The sequence below is a fragment of the Podarcis pityusensis genome (assembly GCF_964106645.2).
Source record: "Podarcis pityusensis genome assembly, chromosome: 5".
NCBI classification, from domain to species: Eukaryota; Metazoa; Chordata; class Lepidosauria; order Squamata; family Lacertidae; genus Podarcis; species Podarcis pityusensis.
The window spans coordinates 45,779,353-45,789,539 of NC_138032.1; the positions used below are offsets into that span (position 1 = coordinate 45,779,353).

At 44.1% G+C, this 10,187-nt stretch overlaps 1 long non-coding RNA gene across 1 annotated transcript in view; it reads right to left on the bottom strand.

Moving 5' to 3' along the window:
• Nucleotides 1-5,498, bottom strand: part of LOC308477426 — a 314,602-nt gene extending 309,104 nt beyond the window's left edge. The window contains exon 1 of the long non-coding RNA XR_013986554.1: nucleotides 5,324-5,498. This is a non-coding gene — a long non-coding RNA (uncharacterized lncRNA). The remainder of the gene's footprint in view (nucleotides 1-5,323) is intronic.
• Between the last annotated feature and the right edge of the window lie 4,689 nt (nucleotides 5,499-10,187).

A 10,187-nucleotide genomic window follows, 5' to 3' on the forward strand; every position in this document is an offset into this window, starting at 1 on the left:
AGGGATGGGGAATCTTAGGCCTTTAGTTAAATGCACCCCTCACACCAGGCCACACCTCCTTAAGTATCTTTTCCCTGGCTGGGATGTGTCTTTTGGACTCTGACAATGTTGTTTGCTCAGATGGAAGATAGAGAAGGCTGTTTGAGTGTGAAGAAATTAGTCTATTGTACTAAGGAAACAATTGCATTTATCGCTTGCCGACTTTTCCCTCTGGACCCATCTGCCAATTTTAGAGGGGGGTGGGGAACACCACTACCAACTAATTGTAACCAGTTTTGTGGAAGGCAGTGGCTAACTTTATTCTTTCAAGGTTGCATGCATAGGCACCAACTCCTAGGGGCTGTGATCCCTTTGGGCAGGCCCCCAATAAAATATTTGAGGGGGCTGGGGCTCCCAAAGTTAAGGGGTGTTGCCATTCAAATGGTGTGTGTGTGTGCCATGTCTTATGATTGATTATGTGGGACGGGGCTTAGCTAGGCCCCCTCCCCCTATATTTTATTCAAGTTGGTACCCCTGGCAGAAGGGGGACATGCAGCTTCAGAATCCAACATCTGCTACAACACCCTGCTTACTGTGCCTTTGTTCTGCTCGGGCCCTGAGGAGCTGCTCGTGGAACTAGACAGAACAGCTGGTGCACCACCAAGTTGGAAGTGAACTAAGACCTTTTGAGCCTATGCCTCCAGTCCACCTCTCTTAAGCTTCTTTTGGTGAACTAGAGTCTCTTAAAGAGCCAACTGTCCTGACTGAAGACAGGCATTTCACCTGCACTCCAAGGCCTTTGAGCTGGACCACTTCCTGTGTCATTGAACTAGTGAGGAAGTTTGGGAAACATCCAGTTCCTTGAGCCCATGACTGCCCCGGATCTGCCTGTACAGGCTCTAGTGCTGTGGGATCTGATTCAGCAGGCTGTTGTCCTCCAGCTTCAAGTGGTCCCCAGATGACCACCATCAGCTTCAGAGTCAAGGACTTCATCCAGTTCTGTGGCACTGTAGCCTTGATGTCCAGATCTCTGCTGGACTCTAGGGACATGACAACCTTTATTGTGGAGCTTTGCTATGGATGGAAGAGCCAAGCTACATGGAGTAAGGAGTCAGGTGATGATTGGAACATGCAGGGAGGCTCCTATGAAAGATAGTGGTCTGCGAGGGCTTCAGTTTAAGAGGTTGAAAGGTAAAAAAAATCATCCTGTTTCTCATTAAATATGTTCTTTTTTACCTGAGAGGTTTTTTTTATTATTTCATTTTTTCCTGAGCACCTGCTGAGCATCTCGTTTCTGGTGGGGAGAGGGGGGGGGCCTTCTGAACAGTGAGGAAAAGAATAGCCTGAGGTAGAAATCTATAAAAGGCTGTGTTTATCATATGAGACAAAACAACACACAGTGGTGGGAGGTTGAAATGTCTCCTGGCACTCTTCACCATCAAAGCCTGGGAAGCTCAGCTTGGACGTAAAGCCCCCTAACATGCTAAGAAATTCTGCCTTCACAGAGAAATGTTTCTTTGAATTTATCTTTGCCAGAGAATATGGAACAAGAAATGTGCCCCCACCTCCTGCTTCCCGTCAAGGTGTGTCTCAGGGGTGGGAAGCACATTTTATTATGGGAAACGATGTGGGATGGTGAACATATAGCATCAATTTTAAAATAGTATTCACCCACCTATGTGGGACCATCTGATACTTCATGCTTCACGACACTTCTACCCACTTGGAACCAGCTGTCTGTTCAGAAAGGAGGTTGCAAAGTAGGTTGTAAAGTGCAAACCTTTCTTTTGCAGAGGGTTGGGTGGGCCATTTCTTCACCAGCGTATTTTCTTCTCTTGTTTTACCATAAGGAATGAGGAGGCTTTGGCCCTCCAGATGTTGCTGGTTAAAAACTCTCATCATCCCTGACTACTGAGCATCCTGGATAAGGCTGGTGGGATTTGTTGCCCATATCCAGGTCCACAGGTCCACCATCCTTCTCCTAAAGACTTTTATATTTACACTGAGGCAACCAAGGCTATATTGTTCCCCCGGATTTGACATTAAATACAGGTACGGCTATATTCTGTCTATAACTCAGACATCTGTAATATCGGAAAACCTATGGCTTCTGATGAAACAATGGCTATTAATTCTCTCAATAGTAGATTCTGGAGCAGGAGATTTTGTGTAAGGAATGTTCTGTGCTGGGTCAATCCTCATATGGATTGGCTTTTTATTTGTTTTATTTCGTAAGATTTATACACCGGTTGATTGTGAAAGAAGAAGAAGCTCAAAGTGGTTCACAAAAAGATAAAACAATAACATCAAGAAAAGTTTAAAACAGTACTAAAACATACCAAAATAAATGCCGAAACAGATTAATATTCACCTCAACTAATTGAAAAATTATTTGGGTTCATCAGCTCCCACACCGCTTGATCCTAAAAGCAGGTCGAGGGTGATGTGGGTCTAGAAAATTAGTCTCATCCAAGAGTGTCTTCAGTTACCTGCACTGCTTTCTCAATCAGCTTCCTCAGAAAGAGAGTATTAGTAATTGGTTGATAGTTGTGAAGAACCATTTGGTACAGGGCAGTGTTTTTTAAGGCACTGTAATAATGTAAAGACACATTATCAATGGCCTGAACCGCCTCGGCCAATTCCCTACGGCTAACTTTAATCAGCTTTGAGGGACGGGGTTAAGAAGGAAGTTGGCTGGTCTCATTGCTGCAAGGACCTTGTCAGTTCCTATACTTTCAAGAGAACTTGGTTGGTAGAGCATGAGATTTTTAATCTCAGGGTTGTGGGTTCGAGTCCCATGCTGGGCAAAAGATTGCAGGGAGTTGGACTAGATGAACCTCATGGTCCCTTCCACCTGTACAATTATACAATTTTAAGAAGTTATGTGGCACTATAAATCTACACACTTTTTCAAGCTATATAACATAGATGAAAAATCTGTTGCTGGACTACAACTCTCATCATCCCTGACCATTGGCTATGCTGGGTGAGGCTGATTGGAGCTGGAGTCCGAGAGCATCTGGAGGAACACAGGTTCCATTCCTCTTCTGTATGGCTGGAATTATACAATGCATCAACACCTCCAACTCACCATTAAGTCACGGAACAGGTTCATGTTGTACCCATTGGGACGTATGCATAGGGAAAACATAAAGTCTTCAGATTAAGACTTTCCTGTAGCATACATGTTGAAATCTGACCCTCAAAAATGGAAAAAAAAGATTATTGGGTAACAAGGACATGACTTGTTTGCCTAAACGGTTCTTGCTAAACCCACGAGTGGCTTTTTGCTAATCAGGCACAGATCCCATCTGTGTTCTGCTCCTTCTCACATTAAATTATCCATAAAATGATACACGCAGCATAAACACTACAGGAAGCACTGAACTTCCAGCTCAAAATGAAAATCCATATTAAATCCCTACTGCTCCTGTGTGCTTTTCTGACCTGCAATGAGAGTAACATTCTCTCTCTTTTTCCTGGAAAAATGCCTCTGTCTGGCATGGGGTGTGTGTGTGTGTGTGTGTGTGTGTGTGTGTGTGTGTTTCCGAATCTGTTGCTTCTATGAACGTTTGACCCATTTGATTTGAACAGGCTTTTCCCTTGATGTAATCAAGGGCCCCACCACCCCCTCCTCTGACAAATTCATTTCTCATCCTGTGTTCCTGGGTATTATGCATTTTAAGCCATTCTTATACCTCTCTTCATTATTATACCTGACACATTGGCTGACCTCCCACTCTGGAGGACTTACACAGTTGGGACAGAGAAGGAAAGCAAGGTCTGGGTGGATCAAGTTCAAGACTGAGTTTTGTCACACTTTATAGGACAAGGGAACAGGGCTGGGTCGGGAGCTTTAGGACAAGAGGGGAGAAGTGCTTAAATGTCTCCATGAGCTTTACTGAACAACAAAGTACAGGTTGAGCTTCCTTTGCAGAATCTGAAGGCCATGGAGCAGAAGTAACTGTTTTGAGAGGAGGCCCCACTTTTCTTTGTAATGTGGAGACTGGGAGGCCAATTGCAGGAGAAAATCAGCAAGTGACAAGGGTGTACCTCCCTATCATTCCCTCCTCTATCAAGTTTTCTTTGCTCTCCGCTCCCCAAAGCTGCTGGGCTCTGAAGCCAAAAGTGAACATGGCCTAATAAGGAGGAATGGCCTTTGGAGTGGCATTGTAAAAGAAAATTGCTGGGCATGGGGCAGTGGGGGAGGGGGTGTTAAGTGCATTTCTATTATCTCAGCAAAGGCAATGCTGGAAACAGGGCATTTGCCGGAATAATGTCTAGTTTGATTTTCAGAATTCTATGAATTGGGCTGCTTCCCTTCCCTCTCCTGCCCCCAAAAGGGGGAAAAGTTTTTGCCTTTCCTGATCTTTCACTGTGGCAGGCCATCCTGATTTGGGCTTTTGCAACAGGAGAACAGGGTATAAATCTTTGTATAAATAAATAAATATAAATAGAAACACAGGATTCCTACAATAGTCTCCCACCCAAGCATCAATCAGACTCATTTCCTCCTTCACCTCAGTAAGGTTCTTGCAGCAGGAGAAAGGCTCCTAAAATTAGGAGAAGATGGCAGTGGGTTATTGTGGTGGGGAGTGCACCACTTAGGCAACTACAGTATTTGATTTTTCAGGACCAAAGGTGAGCAGTATCAGATCTATAAGGGATTGTTTTCTGTTGTAAGGTGGGGTTTATGGAATCAGGGCCACATCTGAGCAAGCCACAGTTTAGGATGTGGGATTATAGATTAAATCCTAAATTTAATGCTATGAGCACACCATACATTTAAAGAACATTTCCCCCGCCTCCCAAAGTATCCTAGGAATTGTTGTTTACACCCTCACAGAGCTGAAGCTCCCATCACCTTTAGCAAACCACATTTCCCAGGATTCTTTGGGTGTGTGCTTTAAATGTATGGTGTTTTCACAGCCTAACTTTGCCAAACAACAGCTTCATCTGTTCTGCTGCTAGGGCTGTGTACACATTATTGTTTACTCTGACTGTAGTGTGTTCCCACTGCTGGTTTTTGAATCCATGCGTACACACTTCACCGATGATGCAGAACTTGAAAGACCTACATTGGCTCCCAGTACGTTTCCGAGCACAATTCAAAGTGCTGGTGTTGACCTTTAAAGACCTAAACAGCCTCGGCCCAGTATACCTGAAGGAGCGTCTCCACCCCCATCGTTCTGCCCGGACGCTGAGGTCCAGCGCCGAGGGCCTTCTGGCGGTTCCCTCATTGCGAGAAGCAAAGCTACAGGGAACCAGGCAGAGGGCCTTCTCGGTAGTGGCGCCCACCCTGTGGAACGCCCTCCCATCAAATGTCAAAGCGATAAATAACTACCTGACATTCAGAAGACATCTTAAGGCAGCCCTGTTCAGGGAAGTTTTTAATCTGTGATATTTTACTGTATTTTTGGTTTCTATGGAAGCCGCCCAGAGTGGCTGGGGAAACCCAGCCAGATGGGCGGGGTACAAATAATAAATTATTATTATTATTATTATTATTATTATTATTATTATTAACTATCCTGTAGTGTCCTGAGAAATGCTGCTGTTTGATGAGTTTCCCCTCAAGCCAGCTTCAGTCTGAAAGGAAAACTTAAACCACATTCATTTTGCAGCTAAGATGAGGCGTGTTCATTTGAGGCAGCCATTGTATGTGTACAGATGACAGTTTCACAAACAGGAGTTTGGTGAGGGTTGCAGGGGCAGGGAAACCAAACAGGTAATGCACATTGGGTGAAGGCTTAGCAGGGGTGCGGGACAACCTTGCTGTGTTTTAAACCACTAATGCCCACATGGTCTTTGGTTATATAGCTCCCATCTCTGGCTATCTGTCTGCCACCACTGGGAACACTTGCCTTCTAGGAGAACTGTATAGTCAGAGTCAGGTGACTTGCCTCAGAAATCTCCTTTCATTTGTTTATGGAACTTTGCTTCCAGCTACCCGCAGTATAAACCAACCTTCATGAACCTGGTACCCTCTGGATGTTTTGGACTACAGTTGTCATTAGCTCCAGACACCATAGCCATGCTGGTTGGGGCAGATGAGCCAGTGTGGTGTAGTGGTTAAGAGCGGTAGTCATGTAATCTGGGGAACCGGGTTCGCGTCTCCGCTCCTCCACATGCAGCTGCTGGGTGACCTTGGGCCAGTCACACTTCTTTGAAGTCTCTCAGCCCCACTCACCTCACAGAGTGTTTGTTGTGGGGGAGGAAGGGAAAGGAGAATGTTAGCCGCTTTGAGACTCCTGAAGGGGAGTGAAAGGCGGGATATCAAATCCAAACTCTTCTTCTTCTTCTTCTTCTTGTAGCTGAACACATCTGGAAGGCACCAGGTTGGCAAAGACTACAATAAATGGCGGTTGTGTTGTGGCTGCCAGCCTGGTATGATTTGCTCACTGGACATGGTGTGAATGATTTACTTCCCCTATGTGAAGCTTCTGAGGCCACTCTCTGGTAAAACTTGAGCATATTAACCCCTGCTTTAGGGAAACAAGAAGGTGAAATGGAGAGAAAACATGGAAAGCAGACATAATTTTCCTCCTCAGGACTCAAAATCTATCTCAAGGTGCCCTGTCTGAGACTGTGTTTCCCTCTTGAAGACACAGGATAAAAAGGGTAAAGGGACCCCTGTCTGTTAAGTCCAGTCACGGATGACTTTGGGGTTGCAGCGCTCATCTCGCTTTACTGGCCGAGGGAGCCGGTGTTTGTCCGCAGGCAGTTTTTCCAGGTCATGTGGCCAGCACGACTAAGCTGCTTCTGGCGAACCAGAGCAGCACACAGAAACACCGTTTACCTTCCCGTTTACCTATTTATCTACTTGCACTTTTGGCATGCTTTCGAACTGCTAGGTTGGCAGGAGCAGGGACCGAGCAACAGGAGCTCACCCCGTTGTGGGGATTTGAACCGCCAAACTTCTGATCAGCAAGCCCTAGGCTCAGTGACCACAGCAGCAACAAGAGTATTTAAAAATGTGCTAGGTGTTGAAAATCATTGGCTAATCACACTTTTTGGGGGGCATTCTTTTCTATCCACCTTCCTTTGTTGATTTATTTCATGCTGCCTGTTTTTCCTCACTAACTTGAATTCCTGGTTCTGATTTACCTTTTGGCTCCTTTTGATCCTTATACCCATGTGCTCTTACATGCTGTAAAGATCTATATGAGCACCTGGTGCTTCTACACTTGTATAGCTTACCTTGATAGAAAGATCAATTAAAAAATCAACATGATCCAATGAGATGTAGCGCCAGTAGTGGATATTTGCAGCCCATAAGGGATTAAACTAGATTGTGCCAAGGATCATAGCAAGGATTAGGGTTGACTGCAATGGATATTGTGTAGGATTAATCAATTTCTATTCTGGGAAATACATTGTAACAAATCCATGACCATCTAAGCATTTCACGGTTGTCACTCTTGTGCATACCGCATCTGTTCAGACAAACCACATTAGAGACTGGGTGAAAAGTCGGCATTTCCTTTTCCTTTAAGCTTGTAGAAAGACTGCTATTAGGGAAATATGATCCCTGTGATTAACGTCTGCTCTTAGTCAATATATGCATGACCAATATACAAACACTGTATATTTGTTACTCTAGGGGTAGCCAACATGGTGCCTTTCAGATATTATTAGGCAATGGTCACATTCTCACTCTACATTTAAAGTGTTATGATATCACTTTAAACAGTTGAGGCTTTTCCCAAAGAATTCTGGGAGCTCTTAGTTTCTTAAAGGTGCTGAGAGGAGTTAGGAAACCTCTATTTCCCTCCCAGAGCTACAATTCCCAGAGTCATTTAACTATCATTCCCTCTTTGCAGAAAGCTATGAGAAGTGAAGTTCTGCCAAAATACCTCCAGATCAAATTCCAGCGAAGTCACTTGAGGAAAACTGAGCTATGGGATTCCTTGGCACAAGAACAATGTTGTGGCAAATAAGTTAGAATTTCCAAACACGCATTAGATACCGGCAGAAAATGCTATCAGCAAAAACCAGCTGATTATGCAAAACTCTGCCACCATTTTGTGACAAACTCTGTTATTCGATACCAGCAGAAAATGCTATCAGTAAAAACCAGCTGATTATGCAAAACTCTGCCACCATTTTGTGACAGACTCTGTTTGGTGACTGGTGAGCTTCAGCTATTTTTGGTCACCTGAAGTGGGCCTTTCAGGTTTACAATTTTAGAATAAGGTTACCAGATGTCCCCTTTTCCTGGGGACAGTCCCTGGATTTACAAATCAGTCCCCATACAAAATCCATTGAAGTTGAAAAGTGTTCCTGGATTCATTGAAAAAAATCTGGTAACCTTATTCTAGAACTCCTGCACTGCACCATAATGGTTCATTTAGGTTGCATTCTTTGACTGTTCTTACAACATTCCTGCTAATATATGATTACAACAAATTATGTGGTTATGTAGCACCCTAGATAGTTTCTTAATAGGGCAAGCATTATAATTGTGATATATGGACCCACATGGTCCACCTTCATCATGTGGGAATAAGTTGTATATGTTGTTGTGCGTTGTGTAGGCACAACCATGGGAGACAGCTGCAGCCATTCTACTGCAGGTAGAATGGGATTCTGTGGGTATGTTCTACCTTCCTGACTCTGAATGCCTGTTGCTTGGAATCACAATTGGGGAGAGAACTATTGTACTCAGGTCCTCCATTGGGCTTCCCATGGGCATCTAGTTGGCCTCACTGAGAACGGGATGCTGGACTAGATGGGCCATTGGCTGGATCCAGCAGGGCTCTTCTTTTGTTCTTATGTTCTTAAGCCCGATGTATAGGTTGCCTCTTCTGAAAATGGATACAATTTCAGGCAGGCTACTTGAATGTTCTGTCCGTGATGTTTGATATCTGGTAGCTGTTCCACACATATATGGTATACATCAGGCACCCCCAAACTTGGCCCTCCAGATGTTTTGGGACTACAATTCCCATCATCCCTGACCACTGCTCCTGTTAGCTAGGGATGATGGGAGCTGTAGTCCCAAAACATCTGGAGGGCCAAGTTTGGGGGTGCCGGTACACAGGTTGCAACCACTGAATGATGAATGCATTCACTTTCAGGTGCCTCTAATTTGAGGAGATGTAGTACTGTATTGGTGAAATTTCTAGCCTTCCTCTTCCACCACAGTCATGACTTAAATGCACCAGGTTAGGACCAGGGCATATTGTACAATGTAGTGTGTCCTGCAGTGGATGTGAGTCTCTCTCTCTCTCTCTCTCTCTCTCTCTCTCACACACACACACACACACACACCACTAACTTGTTCCAGGGAGGCTTGCTGAGCTTCCCTTAGTCTGCTATAGTGTGCAATGGAGTGTACTGTAGAAACTGAGTATGTGCTAATCACCATAATCATAACATATATTTCATCGTAAAAGAATAGAGTTTCCTGATGGAAATAAATATTTACACAACCATTTCCACAAATTAGGTTTTTCTGCTTGGGAATTTACCTTTTCTTTTTCTTTTACAATCTTGCTTATGCAAATACCAAAAAGGCCAACCAACACATTTGGATAATTGGGCATTCGGATAAACAAAAGTACTGTTTTGCATAAGGGCTTCATTTGTATGCAACTAATAGGACAGTTTCTTTTGGACTTGAGCAAATACATTTCTGGATAACCTGAGATCAGTGGGTGGGGAGGGTTTTTTATTGCAATGTACAATATTGCAAGGACTGCAAAGAAATTGCAATAATATAAGCATGAATACATATGGTCCTATTGAAAAACAATCCTATTATTCCCGTGCAAGGTCTCATCACCATATTTCAGTCAGAGCAGAGTATGTTCTCCTATGTAAGCTAACTGCTTTCTCTGCAGCCAACATTATCTGCTAATGGCATATCTTAACTGGAGTGATTTTGCCAAAACAATAGGCAATATAGCAACCATGATGGGCACCCCAGCAGCATCCCTGGCAGCTCTGACTATCAGTCTCAGTTTTGAACATGAATGGCACTCTTCTCCATTAGGTGGGCACTGAAAGCACCAACCAATATGTGTTGCTGTCACAATGATGTCACACTATCTGGACCACACCCATTCTCAAGCACACTTCCAGGAAATTTTCATACCCATTTCCCCCTATAAAAGTATCCCCTAGTGTGCTTGAAAAGAAATGTTGGGGCGTGTGGGTGGGTGCATGTGTGCTTTTATTAGTTTAACCAACCCTGAGTTAGACAC